This window comes from Elephas maximus, chromosome 14 (genome assembly GCF_024166365.1).
Source record: "Elephas maximus indicus isolate mEleMax1 chromosome 14, mEleMax1 primary haplotype, whole genome shotgun sequence".
In the NCBI taxonomy this organism is placed as follows: Eukaryota; Metazoa; Chordata; class Mammalia; order Proboscidea; family Elephantidae; genus Elephas; species Elephas maximus.
In genome coordinates this window covers 98195785-98213682 of record NC_064832.1, presented here as the reverse complement: position 1 = coordinate 98213682, position 17898 = coordinate 98195785, and the positions used below count along the sequence as shown (strand labels likewise).

Sequence of the window (17898 nt, the reverse complement as noted above, 5' to 3'; positions counted from 1 at the left end):
TGGAAATCCAGGAGTCCAGCACCATTTGTTGAAAAGACTATCCTTTCCCTCTTGAATGGTCTTGGCACAGCTGTATTAATCCAATTGACTATCAATTTAAGGGTTGATGTCTTGAATGTCCATTGAATTCCATTGATCTGTATGTCTGTTCTTATGCCAGTAACCACACTGTCTTGATTAACTTAGCTTTGTAATGAGTTTTGAAATCAGAAAAAGTAAGTTTTCCAATGCTGTTCTTCTTTTTCAAGATTGTTTTGGCTATCCTCTGTGCTCTGCAATTCCATGAGGATTTTAGGATCAGCGTGACAATTTCTAAAAAAGGAACAGTTAAAATTGTGATAGGGACTGCACTGAATCTGTAGATCAGTGTGGAGAGTACTGCCACCTTAATAATGTTAAGTCTTCAAATTCACGAACATGGAATGTTTTCCCAATTATTTAGATCTTCTTTAATTTTTTTCAACATTTTATGGTTTTCAGACTATAAGTTTGCACTATTTTAGTAAATTTATTCCTAAAAGTATTTTATTCTTTTAGATGATATAATAAGTGGATTTGTTTTCTTAATTTCATCGTCAGATTGCTCACAGGTTGTTGTTAGGTGACGTCGAGTTGGGTCCGACTCATAGCAACCCTATGCACAACAGAACAAAACACTGCCGAGTCCTGAGCCATCCCTACAATCGTTGCTATGCTTGCGCTCATTGTTGCAGCCACTGTGTCAATTCACCTCATTGAGGGTCTTCCTCTTTTCTGCTGACCCTGTACCTTGACAAGCATGATGTCCTTCTCCAGGGACTGATCCCTCCTGACAACATGTCCAAAGTATGTAAGACGCAGTCTTGCTATACTTGCCTCTAAGGAGCATTCTGGCTGTACTTCTTCTAAGACAGATTTGTTCATTCTTTTCGCAGTCCATGGTATATTCAATATTCTTCGCCAACACCACAATTCAAAGGCGTCAATTCTTCAGACTTCCTTATTCATTGTTCAGCTTTCACATGCATATGATGCAACTGAAAATACCAAGGCTTGGGTTAGGCGCACCTTAGTCTTCAGGGTGACATTTTTGCGCTTCAACCGTTTGAAGAGGTCCTTTGCAGCAGATTTACCCAGTGCAATGGGTCTTTTGATTTCTTGACTGCTGCTTCCATGGCTGTCTATTATGGATCCAAGTAAAATGAAATCCTCGACAACTTCAATCTTTTCTCCATTTATCATGATGTTGCTCAGTGGTCCAGTTGTGAAGATTTTTGTTTTCTTTATGTTGAGGTGTAATCCATACTGAAGTCTGTGGTCTTTGATCTTCATTAGTAAGTGCTTCAAGTCCTCTTCACTTTCAGCAAGCAAGGCTGTGTCATCTCCATAAGGCAGGTTGTTAATGAATCTTCCTCCATTCCTGATTCCTCGTTCTTCTTCATATAATCCAGCTTCTTGGATTCTTTGCTCAGCATACAGATTGAATAGGTATGGTGAAAGAATACAACCCTGACGCACACCTTTCCTGACTTTAAACCAATCAGTATCCCCTCGTTCTGTCCAAACAACTGCCTCTTGATCTATTTAAAGGTTCCTCATGAGCACAATTAAGTGTTCTGGAATTCCCATTCTTCCCAATGGTATCCATAGCTTGTTAAGATCCACACAGTCGAATGCCTCTGCATAGTCAATAAAACACAGGTCAACATCCTTCTGGTATTCTCTCCTTTCAGGCAGGATCCATCTGGTATCAGCAATGATCACCCTGGTTCCACATCCTCTTCTGAAACTGGCCTGAATTTCTGGTAGTTCCCTGTTGATATACTGCTGCAGCCGTTTTTGAATGATCTTTAGCAAAATTTTGCTTGCCTGGGATATTAATGATATTGTTCTACAATTTCCACATTCAGTTGGATCACGTGTCTTGGGAATAGGCATAAATATGGATCTCTTCCAGTCAGTTGGCCAGGAAGCTGTCTTCCATATTTCTTGGCATAGACAAGTGAGCACCTCCAGCGCTGCATCTGTTTGTTGAAACATCTCAATTGATATTCCATCAATTCCTGGAGCCTTGTTTTTCACCAATGCCTTCAGAGCAGCTTGGACTTCTTCCTTCAGTGCCATCGGTTCCTGATCACATGCCACCTTTTGAAACAGTTGAACATTGACGAATTCTTTTTGGTATAATGACTCTGTGTATTCCTTCCATCTTCTTTTGATGCTTCCTGTGTTGTTTAATATTTTCCCCATAGAATTCTTCAGTATTGCAACCTGAGGCTTGAATTTTTTCTTCAGTTCTTTCAGCTTGAGAAACACTGTGTGTGTTCTTCCCTTTTGGTTTTCCACCTCCAGCTCTTTGCACGTGTCATTATAATACTTCACTTTGTCTTCTCGAGCCACCCTTAGAAATCTTCTGTTCAGTATTTTTACTTCATCAATTCTTCCTTTTGCTTTAGCTGCTTGACGTTCGAGAGCAAGTTTGAGAGTCTTCTCTGACATCCATCTTGGTCTTTCCTTTCTGTCTTTTCAACGACCTCTTGCTTTCTTCATGGATGATGTCCTTGATGTCATTCCATGACTTGTCTGCTCTTTGGTCACCAGCATTCAATTAGTCAAATCTGTTCTTCATATGGTCTTGAAATTCAGGTGGGATGTACTCAAGGCCATATTTTGGCTCTCGTGGACTTGTTCTCTCTTCAGGTTCCGTTTGAACTTACATATGCGCAACTGATGGTCTGTTCCACAGTCGGCCCCTGGCCTTGTTCTGACTGATGATATTGAGCTTTTCCATCGTCTCTTTCCACAGATGTAGTCAATTTGATTTCTGCGTGTTTCATCTGGCAAGGTCCACGTGTATAAAAAATAGTCGCCGTTTATGTTGGCAAAAGAAGGTATTTGCAATGAAGAAGTCGTTGGTCTTGCAAAATTCTATCATTCGATCTCCAGCATTGTTTCTATCACCAAGGCTATATTTTCCAACTAGTGATCCTTCTTTGTTTCTGCTTTCGCATTCCAATCGTCAGTAATTATCAATGCATCTTGATTTCATGTTTGATCAATTTCAGACCGCAGCAGCTGATAAAAATCTTCTATTTCTTCATCTTTGGCCCTAGTGATTGGTTTGTAAATTTGAATAGTAGTTGTATTAACTGGTCTTCCTTGTAGGCGTATGCATATTATCCTATCACTGACAGTGTTGTACTTCAGGATACATTTTGAAACGTTCTTTTTGACAATGAATGCAACACCATTCCTCTTCAAGTTGTCATTCCCAGCATAGTAGATTATATGTTTGTCTGACTCAGACTGGCCAATACCAGTACATTTCAGTTCACTAATGCCTAGGATATCGATATTTATGGATTTGTTTCATTTTTGATGATTTCCAATTTTCTTAGATTCATACTTCGTACATTCCAGGTTCCGATTTTTAATGGATGTTTGCAGCTGTTTCTTCTCATTTTGAGTCATGCCACATCAGGAAATGAAGGTCCTGAAAGCTTCACTCCATCCGTGTCATTAAGGTCGACTCTACTTTGCGGAGGCCGCTCTTCCCCAGTCATCTTTTGAGTGCCTTCCAGCCTGGGGGAGTCATCTTCCAGCACTATATCAGACAATGTTTCACTGCTATTCATAAGGTTTTCACTGGCTAATGCTTTTCAGAAGTAGACTGCTGGGTCCTTCTTCCTAGTCTTTCTTAGTCTGGAAGCTCAGCTGAAGCTGGTCCTCCATGGGTGACCCTGCTGGTATCTGAATACCAGTGGCATAGCTTCCAGCATCACGGCAACACGCAAGCCCCCACAGTACGACAAACTGACAGACAGGTGGAGGTGTTCACAGGTAGCTGATAGATTTTTGTATATTGATCTTGTATCCTGCAATTTTGGTGAACTTGATTAATAATTAGCTGTATTTTTTTTTGTAGATTCTTTAGCATTTTCTACACATAAGATCATGTCTTCTGCAAATAGAGATAGTTTCACTTCTTCCTTTCCAAACTTGATGCTCTTTATCTCTTTTTCCTGCCTAGCTGCCCTAGCTGAAACCTCCTGTACAGTGTCGTGTCCATGCTTGCCCTCCTTCTTATCCTAGAGGGATGCTGTTCAGCCTTTCACCATTAACTATGATGTTAGCTTTGCTTTGGGGGAGGGGGAGTTTGTTTCTTTTTGTTTTTTGTAGATGCCTTTCATCAGGCCGCATAGTTTCTCTTTTATTTCTAGTTTGTTCAGTGTTTCTATGATAAAAGGGTGTTAAAAAAAACTAAAAAGTAGTATTTTTAGTAAAAGGGTGTTGGGTTATGTCAAATGCTTTTTCTTAATTCACTGAGATAGTTGTCTACTTTGTTTTTCTTCATGCTACCAATTGGTGTACATTTATTAATTTTCATATGCTGAAACACCCTTGTATTTCTGAAATAAATCCCACTTGATCATGGAGTATAATTCTTTTTGTATGCTGGTAGATTCAGCTCGCCAGTATGTTGTTAAAGATTTTTGCATCTGTACTCATAAGGGATATTGGTTTGCATTTTCCTTTTCATGTGGTATCTTAGTCTGGCTTTGGTATCAGAGTAATGCTGGCCTCATCAAATGAGTTATGAAATGTCCCCTCCTCATCTATTTTTTGGAAGAATTTGAGAAGGAATGGTGTTGGTTCTTCTTTAATCTTTTGGTAGAATCCACCAGGGAAACAATGTGGATCTGGGCTTTATACTTCCTTGGAAGTGTTTTCATTATTAATTTGACATCTTTGTTTTAGGATTATTCAGATTTTCTGTTTCTCACTGAGTGAGTTTTGGTAGTTTGTGTTTCTAGGAATTTGTCCATTTCACCTAGATTATCTAATTTGTTGGCATACAATTAATCATATCCACTTATAATCCTTTCTACTTCTGTAAGTTTGGTAACAATGTTCTCTTTTTGATTTCTGATTTTACTAATTTTAGTCTTCTCTTTTTTTTTTTTTGGTCTACCTAGTCTTTTTCCACTTGCTGATCTTTTCAATGAACTTTTGCTTTCTTTGATTTTCTTTAGTATTTTTTTCTTCTCTATTTCATTTATTTCTGCTCTCATCTTTATTATTTCCTTCCTTCTGTTTGCCTTGAGTTTAGTTTGTTCTTCTTTTTCCAGTTTTTGGGGGTGGAAGATTAGGCTATTCAATCTTTCTTCTTGTACAGGTAAGCAATTACAGACAGAAACATCCATCAGAGTACTGCTTTCACCTAAATTCTGATATTTTGTGTTTTCCTCACAGTATTTTCTAATTTCTCTCGTGATGTCTTCTTTGTCATATTTGCTATTAAGAGTGGGTTGTTTAATTCAACATATTTGTCAGTTTTCCAGATTTTCTTCCGTTAGGGATTTCTATTTTCATTCTATTATAATCAGAGAAGATACTTTGTATGAATTCAAATTTGTAAAATTTAAGACTTATTTTGAGGCCTAACATGATCTATTCTGAAGACTGTTCTATGTGCACTTGAGAAGAATGTGTATTCTGATGATGGAGTGTTCTATAGATTTCTGTTTGGTCTAGTAGGTATGAGGTGTTGTTATTGGGTGCCATCAAGTTGATTCTGACTCATGGTTACTCCATGTGACAGAGTAGAACTGTCCCCATAGGTTTTCTTGGTTGCAATCTTTACAGACGCAGGCCGCCAGGTCTTTCTCTTGGAGAGCTGCTGGGTAGGTTATAACTGCCAAACTTTTGGTTAGCAGCTATGTGCTTGACCATTTTACCACTACCAGTTGCCCCTGAGTTGACTCTGACTCATGATGACTCCACGTGCATCCAAGTAGAACTGGGCTCCATAGGGCTTTCAATTGCTGATGTTTTGGAAGTAGATCACCAGGCCATTCTCCTATCATACCACCAGGTCTTATATTTCCTTGCCGTTTTTCTGTCTAGTTGTCCTGTACATTATTGAAATCAGATATTAAGTCTCTAAATATTATTGTGGCATTGCATATTTCTCTCTTCAATTGTGTCAGTTTATGTTTCATGTATTCTGAGACTCTGTTAAGTGCATACCGGTTTGTAATTGTTACAGCTTCTCGAAGGACTTGCCCTGTTCTCATTTCCTTTCTTGGTCTCTAGTAACAATTTGGTCTTAAAGCTTATTTTCTCTGATATTAGCCTAGGAACTCCAGCTCTTGTTTGAGTTCTGTTTGCCTGGAATATAATTTTCCATACTTTTACTTTAGAATCATTTGTGCCTTGAATCTAAAAGTGAGCCTCTTGTACACAGCATAGATACTTGGATCATGTTTATTATCCATTCAGCCAAGTTTTGCTTTTTAACTGAAAAGTTTAATATATTTATATATTTAATGTAATTACTGATAAGCACCTACTTCCATCATTTTGCTATTTGCTTTTATGTATCTTGTGTCTTTTTTGTTCCTTTTTTGTATTAAATACTGTCTAGAATTTTTTTTTTTTTTTTAGAATACCACTTTAATTCCCTTGCCATTTCACTGACTGTATTTTTTTTTTTTTTAATTTTCTTAGTGATTGCCCTGAGGATTAGAATTACCATCTTAGTTTATATCTATCTAGTTAGGATTAATGGCATCTTAATTTCAATTATATACAAAATCTTGCCTCCATACGTCTCTATGTACCTGCAAGCCTTATGCTGATACTGTTGAAGGTTACAAGTTTATATATTCTGTAGCCATAAAATTAGCTTTGTAGTATTGTTTTATGCAGTTTTGTTTAATTTAGATGGAAAAAAAGGAGTTAAAAATTAAAAAAAATGCATTTACACTGTCATTTATATTTACATATGCAGTTTTCTTAGTGTTATTTCTTCCTATTGCTTCGAGTTTCTGTCTGGTGTAATTTTCATTCAGCCTGAAGGACTTCCTTTAGTACTTCTTGGAGTGTAAGTCTATTAGTGACAAACTCCCTCAACTTTTGTTTACCTGGGAATGTCTTAGTTTCTCCTTCATTAAAAAACAAAAATACTTTTATTGTGGTAAAATAAATATAAGCTTTGTCATTTCAACCATTTTTAAGTATTCAGTGACATTAATTACATTCACAATATTGTGCAACCATCACCATTACCTATTTCCAAAAGCTTTTTATCACCCCAAAGAGAAACTCAGTACTCCTTCAGCAATAAGTCCTCATTTCCTCTCCTGGCCAGGGTCAGTTTGTTTAGTGTTTTTTCTGAAGAAATCTGTAAAGTGTATATTGCCTAAAGTCTCTGTTCTATTATACTAAATGTAAAAACCCATTGCCGTTGATTCAATTCCAATTCATAGCGACCCTATAGGACAATGTAGAAATGCCCCCATAGGGTTTTCAAGGAGTGGCTGGTGGATTCAAACAGCCAACCTTTTGGTTAGCAGCCAATCTCTTAACCACTGTGCCACCAGCTCCTCTGATACATTAGTGGCCAGCTAATGATTGGAAAGACTTTTCGTGAAATGTGCGGAACCCAAAAGAACCTTCCAGTCTTTATTGAGAGGCTTCATATATGTGTGTTGTGGCACAACTTCAGCTCAGCCAGGCAGTTTACAGCCAGGCGGTTTACAGCTCTGCTTTAGCATTCAATTCCTGCTTCTGTAGAGCCTCATGGTTAATAGGACTCAAGAGCCTAGAGCCTTCTTTGATCTTTTCAGAACGTGTGCACAGCTCTGAACACGAGTGTGCCCTTCCAGATTCTCAAGATTATGTTGGAACTTTTCAAAACCCTTAAGAATATTTCATTCCTCAGTCTTTCCTCCCAAGAATTTTGGTGAGTCAGGAAAGGTGTGTGTCAGGCTTGTATCCTTTCACCATACTTATTCAATCTGTATGCTGAGCAAATAATCCCAGAAGCTGGACTACATGAAGAAGAACAGGCTTCAGGATTGGAGGAAGACTCATTAACAACCTGCGTTATGCAGATGACACAACTCTGCTTGCTGAAAGTGAAGAGGACTTGAAGCACTTACTGATGAAAATCAAAGACCACAGCCTCCAGTATGGATTAAACCTCAACATAAAGGAAACAAAAATCCTCACAACTGGACTGATAAGCAACAACATGATAAACAGATTGAAATTGTCAAAGATTTCATTTTACTTGGATCCACAACCAATGCCCATGGAAGCAGCAGTCAGGAATCAAACAACATACTGCATTTGGCAAATCTGCTGCAAAAGACCTTTGTAAAGTCTTGAAAAGCAAAAACGTCAGTTTGAGGACTAAGGTGCACCTGACCCAGGCTGGTGTTTTCAACTGCCTCATATGCATGTGAAAGCTGGGCAATGAATAAGGAAGACAGAAGAAGAATTGATGCCTTTGAATCATGGTGTTGGTGAAGAATATTGAATATACCAGGGATTGCCAGAAGAACAAACAAATCTGTCTTGGAAGAAGTGCAGCCAGGTGCTCCTTGGGAGCGAGGATGATGAGACTTTGTCTCATGTACTTTGGACACGTTATCAGGAAGGACCAGTCCCTAGAGAAGGACATCATGCTCAGTTAAGGCAGAGGGTCATCGAAAAAGAGGAGGACCCTGGAAGAGATGGATTGACATAGTGGCTGCAACAATAGGCTGACACATAACAAAGATTGTGAGGATGGTGCAGGGTCACTATGAGTTGGAACTGATGGCACCCAACAAAAACAAATTGTTTGCCCCAACTCTTATCTATCACTTCAGGCAACAGCAACCTAAGACATTTGCATATAAATGTTTCAACAAATGCCCCCTGGAGAGCAGAAATATTTAGCACTTGGCTAGTTCTGAGGAGAAGCCCTGGTGGCATAGTGGTTAAGAGCTTGGCTGCTAACCAAAAGGTAGGCAGTTCGAATCTACCAGCTGCCCCTTGGAAACCCTATGAATCAACTCAATGGCAACAGGTTTGGTTTGGTTTGGTTTGGAGTTCTGAGGCGCCCTGATGGTGCAGTGGTTAAATACTCAGCTGCTAAATGAAAGGCTGGCATTTCAGACACACCAACTGCTCCATGAAAGAAAGACATAGCAGTCTCCTTCTGTAAAGATTTACAGCCTTGGAAACCCTATGCGGCAGTTCTACTGTCCTACTGTTGTTGTTACATGCTGTCGTCGAGTTGGTTCCAACTCATAGGATCCTATGCACAACAGAATGAAACACTGCCAGGTCCTATGCCATCCTCACAATTGTTGTTAAGCTTGAGCCTATTGTTGCGGCCACTATGTCAATCCATCTCCTTGAGGGTCTTCCTTGTTTTTACTGACCCTCTACTTTACTAAGCATAATGTCCTTCTCCAGGAACAGATTCCTCCTGATAACATGTCCAAAGTATGTGATACGTAGTCTCGCCATCCTTGCTTCTCAAGAGCATTCTGGTTGCACCTCTTCCAAGACAGATTAGTTCGTTCTTTTGGCAGTCCATAGTATTTAATATTCTTCACCAACACCTCAATTCAAAGGCGTCCATTCTTCTTCAGTCTTCCTTATTCATTGTCCAGCTTTCACACGCATATCAGGTGATTGAAAACACCATGGCTTGGGTCAGGCACATCTTAGTCCTCAAGATGACATCTTTGCTTTTCAACACTTTAAAGACGTCTTTTGCGGCAGATCTGCCCAATGCAATGAGTTGTTTGATTTCTTGACTGCTGCATTCATGGGTGTTGATTGTGGATCCAAGTAAAATGAACTCCTTGACAACTTCAATCTTTTCTGTGATTATCATGATGATGCTTACTGGTCCAGTTGTGAGGATTTTTGTTTTCTTTATGTTGAGGTGTAATCCATACTGAAGGCTCTGGTCTTTGATCTTCATCAGTAAGTGCTTCAAGTTCTCTTCACTTTCAGCCAGGAAGGTTGTGTCATCTGCATAACACAGGTTATTAATGAGTCTTCTTCCAATCATGATGCTCCCTTCTTCATATAATCCAGCTTCTTGGATTATTTGCTCAGCATATATATCGTATAGGCATGGTGAAAGGATGCAATCCTGATGCACACTTTTCCTGGCTTTAAACCACGCAGTATCCCCTTGTTCTGTTAGAATGACTGCCTCTTGACCCATGTACAGATTCCTTATGAGCACAAGTAAGGGTTCCAGAACTCCCAGTCTCTGCAATGTTATCCATAATTTGTTGTGATCCACAGTCGAATGCCTTTGCATAGTCAATAAAACACAGGTAAACATACTTCTGGTATTCTTCGCTTTCAGACTGCATCCATCTGACATCGGCAATGATATCCCTGGTTCCACTTTCTCTTCTAAAACCAACTTGAATTTCTGGCAGTTCCCTGTTGAAATACTGCTGCAACCACTTTTGAATGATCTTCAGTAAAATTTTTCCTGCATGTGATATTAATGATATTGTTTGATAATTTCCACATTGGAATAGGCATAAATATGGCTCTCTTCCAGTCGGTTGGCCAGGCAGCTGTCTTCCAAATTTCTTGGCATAAATGAGTGAGAACTTCCACTGCTGCATCTGATTGTTGAAACATCTCCACTGGTATTTGGTCAATTCCCAGAGCCTTGTTTTTCCCCAATGCCTTCAGTGCAGCTTGGACTTCTTCCTTCAGTATCATCGGTTCCTGATCATATGTTACCTCCTGAAATGTCTGAACGTTGAGCAATTCTGTTTGGTATAGTGACTCTACGTATTCCTTCCATTTTTTTTTTTTTTTTTTTTGCTGCTTCTCGCATCATTTACTATTTTTCCTGTAGAATCCTTTGGAATTACAACTCAAGGCTTGAATTTTTTCTTCAGTTCTTTCAGCTTGAGAAATGCTGAGCCTGTTCTTACCTTTTGGTTTTCTATCTCCAGGTCTTCACACATGTAATCATAATACTTTAGTTTGTTTTCTCAAGCCACCCTTTGAAATCTTCTGTTTAGCTCTTTTACTTCATCATCCCTTCCTTTTGCTTTAGCTGCTAGACGTTCAACAGCAAGTTTCAGAGTCTCTTTTGACACCCATTTAGGCCTTTCCTTTCTCTCCTGTCTTTTTAATGACCTCTTGCTTTCTTCACGTACAATGTCCTGGATGTCTTTCCACAACTTATCTGGTCTTCGGTCATTAGCATTCAATACGTCAAATTTGTTCTTGAGATGGTCTCTAAATTCAGGTGGGATATACTCAAGGTTGTACTTTGGCCCTCACAGACTTGTTCTAATTTTCTTCTGTTTCAACTTGAACTTGCATCTGAGTAATTGATAGTCTGACCTGCAATTGGCCCCTGGCCTTGTTCTGACTGATGATATTGAGCTTTTCCATCGTCTCTTTCCACAGATGTAGTCAATTTGATTTCTGTGTGCTCCATCTGGCGATATCCATGTGTATAAAACCATTTACGTTGGTGAAAGAGGGTATTTGCAGTGAAGAAGTCGTTGGTCTTGCGAAATTCTATCATGCGATCTCCAGTATGGTTTCTATTACCAAGGCCATATTTTCCAACTACTGATCCTTCTTCTTTGCTTTCAACTTTTGCATTCCAATCACCAGTAATTATCAGTGCATCCTGAGTTCATGTGCGATCAATTTCAGACTGCAGAAGTTGGTAAAAAATCTTCAATTTCTTCATCTTTGGCCTCCGTGGTTGGCGGGCAAAATTTGAATACCAGTTGTATTAACTGGTATTCTTTGTAGGCATATGGATATTATCCTATCTCTGTCCTATAGGGTCATTATAAACAGGAATCAACTAGGCTGCAATGAGCTTGAGGTTAGGTCTGAGTTAGGGGAAATAATGACAAACCTTTTAAGATTGCCTTCCAGGGAGCCAGTTGACCGGGCAGAACAAACAATTAATTACAATTCTTCAATGAACTCCGTTTTGCTCCCTGTGTATAACACTTGGAACGTGGGCTGTAATTTTCATGACTTCTGTTTAACTGTGAAGCAGTGAAAGGGACTGGAGGGTGAATTAAAATACCACAAAGTTCGCTGCTTTTACCGTGAATCAGCTGTTTTGTTTTTTTTTAATAAGTGTTCCCCAGGTTGCTGCAAGCCTTTCGTTAATTTCCAGTGTTCTGAAAAAGTTGATTCTGCATGTTTTGCCCATTTTTCATCCCTTTATTCTTGAAAGTGTTTTTAGTGGATATAAAATCATTGAGAATTTCTTTTTTTCCTTAACACTTTGCAGGTATTATGCCACTTTCTTCTAATCTTCCTTGTTGCTGTTACTATTGCTTTTTTTGTGGATGAATTCCCTTTCTCTCTGATTGCTTTTTTTCTGCATTTGGTGTTCTTCAGTTTCACCACCATTCATCCAGCATGGGTTTCCTTTTATTTATCTTGCTTGAGGTATATTGTGATTCTTGGATCTCTGCATTCGTGTTTTTAATCAGTTCTGGAAAATTCGCAAACATACCTTTTAAAATATCTCCTCCCATCTATATTGTATTCTTTTCTTCTTCGACTCTGATGATTTGTAAATTAAACCTTCTCATTTCACCAGTATATGTCTTACAATCACTTTCATATTTTTCATTTCTTCCTCTCTCTGCATTCTTGGTAAAAGTTTTTCTTATATATGTTCCATTTCACTAATTCTCTTCATTTCTTTCTAACCTGATGAATCACCAATTCACATAGTTTTTCCAAAGCTGTATTTTTAATTCTATGAGTTCCAATTTTTTTCTAAATCTTCCTGCTCATTCTTGAAGGTGTATTTTAATTCAATGTTGTGCTATTTTATATCCTGTATTTCACAATTCCAATCTTTGAAATCCTTGGAGATCTAAATCTTTTTTCCCTCCTTTCTAATTTTCAAACATAGTGTCTTTCATTGTCATGTACTTGGTCATCTTCGATTATTACCTCATTTCTTGTCTTAATCATCAGGTGTCCTAGAGACCTAACTTGGGTCAATGTTTCTCTATAGATAGATTGCTTTTATTTCTGGTGATAGCAAGGAGACTCCACTAGAGCATGTCACTTACCCTGGAGGATCTTACCTTAGCCTGAAATTTCCAGGCTAGATTCTCTACTTCACTTCTGGCCAAAGGTTCAACATCCCCTTAGTGGTGCAGCTTTAGGCATATGTCCCCAGGGCATTCCTACTCCTTGAGGCACTATCTTACTGGGGTGGAGCGGAAGCAAGACAGGTGGTCCTGGGAACTTCTCTACCTCTTCTAAGACTCATGACGTATCAAAGAGTGTATCCTATGCAGGCTATGGAAAGTTCTGTGGCAGAAGGAAACCTCAGAGCACTGAGCCGCCCATATGGCTGAAGTGGAAGTCCCTATTCACTTTACTGCCTACTGAAATGAGGCTTTAATATCATCCTGTATTGAATTAACCACCAAGTTGTGTTAATTTTACCTCCTTAATACATTCTTAATCTGTTTCTTTCCATTGACACTGCTTTAGTTTAAGCCTTAATCATTTCTCACCTAGATTACAATAATTTTTCTTCCTCTTTAAATCTTCCATCCTCCAGTACATTTTTCACTTAGCCATCATATTATATATACTTTATTTTCCTCAACAGCTACCCATAGCCTATAAGATAGTATCCAAACTTCTTATTGTGATGTACAAATGCCTGTCTACTTCTCCAACTTTATTTGCTGCCACTTTAACATGCTTATTCTATGTTCTAGAAAAGTCCATTTATAGTTCCTTTAATGAATCATGCTATTTCAGGACCTTTATATGTGCCATTCCCTTTTTCTGTAACCCCCCTACGCCCTTCTCTCAATGTCTCACAAATTATGAGCATTATAATATGTATATCGGGTCGCTATGTCGGAATCGACTCGAAAGCAGTGGGTATAATATGTATTACGTTGTCTTTTTTTTTTTTTTTAATTTGTTTCTTTTCTTTTTAATAAGGCTCTCTCATAGACTGTTAAGTCTGGCAAGTGAAGTACCACAGCTATGCTTCTCTGTCTCCCATGTGATTTGCACCGCACCTGTCATGAAGCTGGACTCGCCAACCAATATTACATGAAAATGAATAAATGACACATGAACACATGGAAATATTATGTGGGAAAAAAATGTGGGAAGGACGGGCAAAAAAGATATAGAATTTTAATGATAACGAAAGATTCGTAAGACTAAAACATTCTGTGGTACATTTGGCATACGGAAATTGAGGTAAAAAACAAACGAACATATACATTAGTCCCCTGGGAGTATCTATGATAGAGTGTTTTCTTTGTGCAGAGTCTACACTACACAGGAAGTTAGTCAGGTGGTCTTCATCTTCTAACCTAAGTTTATTTTTCAAAGGAAATAGAAAGAAAAAAAAAAAAACCACCTTTGTTCAAACCTATTCATTCCTGTTCTCATAACAGAACCATCATGGATACTGGAAAAAGGTGAGGTGAGGAAAATATCCTATTCCAAAATGGATAGCTATCTGCAAAGCAAGTTCTGATGCCCTAGAAATACCCGATTTCACACAGCTTGTCATAATTTAAAGCACTTGCTTTGACCTGAGACTCTGAGGCCCTGAATTTTAAATACAAATAATTGACATAATTTGATGATTATGTTGTCCAGAGGCAAGGAACATGTGAGGCTACTAGAGGCTAGAAGAGGTGAGGAGGGTCTTCTCCCAGAGCTTCTAGAATGGGCACGGCCCTGTCAACATACTGCTTTAAGATTCATGCCTCCGCACCATGAGAGAATAAATTTCTGTTACTTGAAGCCATCGAGGTTGTGGTAATTTGTTATGTGGCCATAGGTGCAGGACTGCTGAACACACTCGTGCCGTCTGTTGGATTTCTTAGGTAGCTTCACTCAGTTGCATGTCACACAACCTGCCCCTTTGCTAGCTAGCTCAGGAAGAACATTACCAGAAAGATTACAAAGACCACACGCTTGCCTAATGTTGCGAGGCTAGGATGCCCAGATCTTCTGACACTAACTCAGTGTGCTACAGATAAGGAAGTCAGGCCTCCTCTGTTTCATGATGCAGGCACATAGCAAGTTACTCCCAACTTGTTCAGAGGCCAGAAAGATCAGTCCATATCACCTCTGGCTATTTATTCTTCCTCTACGTAACTAGTCCCAACAAGCTAGTCTCCTCATGAAGGATTTAGTTAATCTACTCATTCTATAGCTAATTTGGGTTTAGAAGATATTACTTTCAGATTTAGAGGACAGGTTAAGATTGCTTTGACTCACATAAATTATATTCCTGGGTAATCAGCTGAGAGCAGTGACTTTCAAACTGTAGCCCAAAATAAAATATGAGAAATGTCTTTTATATCATAATACTACATAGATGCACAATAAACATTTCAGCAAACAATATTTACCTGAATATCGAGCAATGCACTCAGTTATTTTTTCCATTCTTTCTTTACTATTTCCTACTTTGAAAAGTGCTAATAGCAACCCACTAAACTGATTTTATGTCCTCTTAATGCTCAAGACAATAGTTTCAAAAGGCTGGTCTAGAGGGTTCCCTCCTTCTGTGGCTAAGCCTAGAGCCCTGGTGGCACAGTGGTTAAGAGTGCAGGCTGCTGCCTGAAAGGTTGGTAGTCTGAATCCATCTGCCGCTCCTTGGAAACCCTATGGGGCAGTTCTATTCTAGTCACTATGAGTCTGAATTGACTCGACGGCAGTGGGTTTGGTTTGCTTTTTTTTTTGTTTTAATGGCTAAGCCTAGGCCAATTAACCAAGTTCCTGGCTGAAATTCTGATATTGCAAGAAAAGAGCTCAAAGTTGTAGCATCCAGGAGAAGAACAGCCAACACTAAGAGATGTAAAAATCTCTGAAAATAGATGGAATAGAGCTTGTGAGTTGAGAAAACAGGCCCAAGGTCAGAGATACAGCAGGGACTCAAGAAAAGAATGCTTGGTTCAAGCTGTTTTATTTGGTTTAACTTCTAAGAATAGACTTGTTTATCCCAGCTTTATATAAATAGCATTTTATTTATTACCAATATCTAAAGTTATATTGAGAAATTATATATATACTGTTTAAGAGCTAATGCAAGTAACTTTATAGAAGAAAAGATTTTTTATGTTTTTTACTTCATTCACAAAACTCAGTGTGTTTAATAACTTATTACATGTATAAACTGAATAACAGAATACTATTGAAAAGGTATAGATTAAGCCCCTCACGAAAAAATATGGAGAGGAAACTCATTTTCCAGGAGTTTCCAGGGATTCTTGGTTCAAAATTAAATTAGAATCTCAACTCTAAAGAAAGGTTTCTTTATCTTAAAGCTTTCTAAGTTACAGCTTTTATTTAAATACAGTTTTTACAAAATTGAAAACAAAACATAAGTCTAAGCTTATTTGCTTAAATACTGAAAAGCACTGTTAAACATGCCGGTTGGGGCCATGTCATCATTGAAGAATTACACTTGGACAAAATATGCTTCTTCTATTGAAAAGCTATGAAATACAAGCCACGTATTTCCTCCATTTTAAATAACAAAATAAAAATGGGAATCTTGTGAACCTTAGGTTACATTTAGTGCTAAACATGAATACATCCTGGTTTCTTATGGTCAATATTCATTAAATACATCCTCTATGCTTTCAAAAGAGTGATAAAGGTTTATTTTAGGCAAACCATTCATTTATTTCAGAGAATCTCAAAGAATCACTCAAATTCCATAATTTAAAAAAAGTAGTGCTTATTTGCCTCATTTTTCAATTCATATTTTAATAATTTAAAATCCAGTTATTATTGCCAAGATATTATAGGCAATTTTACATCCCATTACCCTTGCTTTGTTTTAATTATAAAGACCCTTTGTTAGATTCCTTTAAACGACCCAGCTTATAATTTCAGCCTGTCCTGGGGAGGACTTTACACCAGCTGCACATTCATCAACTGTTTTGTCTTGTTAGTTGCAGACAAGCGCACAATCGCTTTTTCCAGCAATGACTGATGAGCTATATTCACAAGTGTGGCTGTTAAGTAGGATAAACATTTATGACAATTTCCACTTAAAGATTTTTATCTTCATTCCCACAAGGGCAAATTAAAGACTGATATACTAACAAGGGAGAGAAAACGTACGAGTTTATGTGCGTCTCATTTCATTTTAAACCATTAGAAAAAAGTGCACAAATCGCTCTAAGCCCATGCAAATGACATACAAGTACAAAATACCTAGTTTGTGCCTAGGCATGCCATCAACAAATAACATACGTGTGCTACACATTCCAGCAGGCACGGTGCCCTGTTCACACGGCACAACTGTACCCTGAGCTACATCATATGTGCACATGTAGATGCCTAGGTCTGGATTTCCATCCCAGCTCTCTCTGGAGAGCCCGAGTCCCACATACCCAGATGTCGTTCTTCACCTCCACTAGGACATTTCACAGGTGCTAAGATCTTTTTTTTTTTTTTTTTTTTTTTAAGATCTAGGCTATACAAAGGTGGAAACATCTCTCACCACCCACCCAGCCTGCTTCTCTGTCAGCGTTGTTCCAGCTCAGTGCACAGGACTAACGACCGTGCCGTTACTGCAGCCAGAAATCAAGTCCTACCCATTCCGTCTTTCCCCTCTCCCAGACAATCTTTCAGCAGTGTTACTGACTGAATTCCCAGAAGATACTTGAAATTTGTCCACTTCTTCCATCTTCATGGCCACTAGCAGTCTGTGGCACCATCATCTTCACAGGATTACTGAAACCCTAGCTTGGTATCCGGGTTCTAGTCTCGAACCCCTAAGTTCTATTTGCCATACTGCACGCCTGATGCTCATTCTCAAATGCAAAGTTGATCAAGTCACTCCTAGGTCTGTACCTACTCAGTTGCTCCCCAACATGCTTCCCACAGCTGACAAGCCCCTTTGTGGCCTGGCCTTGCTAATGGCGGCCATGAAGACAAGCCCCTTGCCTCCATGGGGCTGGCATACAACACATTTGAAGAGTCGTTGGTTGAGTAAAATAGCTCTCCAGCAACACATCTCACTATGTTTTGCCTCTAGCCGTGTGCATTACACTATTTCCTCTTCTCAGAATAGTGTTCCTCTATTCCCCCTGC

General features: G+C 38.7%; 1 protein-coding gene across 7 annotated transcripts in view; it reads right to left on the bottom strand.

Moving 5' to 3' along the window:
• Positions 1-17898, bottom strand: part of NBEA (neurobeachin) — an 892011-nt gene that overhangs the window by 397290 nt on the left and 476823 nt on the right. The gene's annotated exons all lie outside the window — the stretch shown is intronic.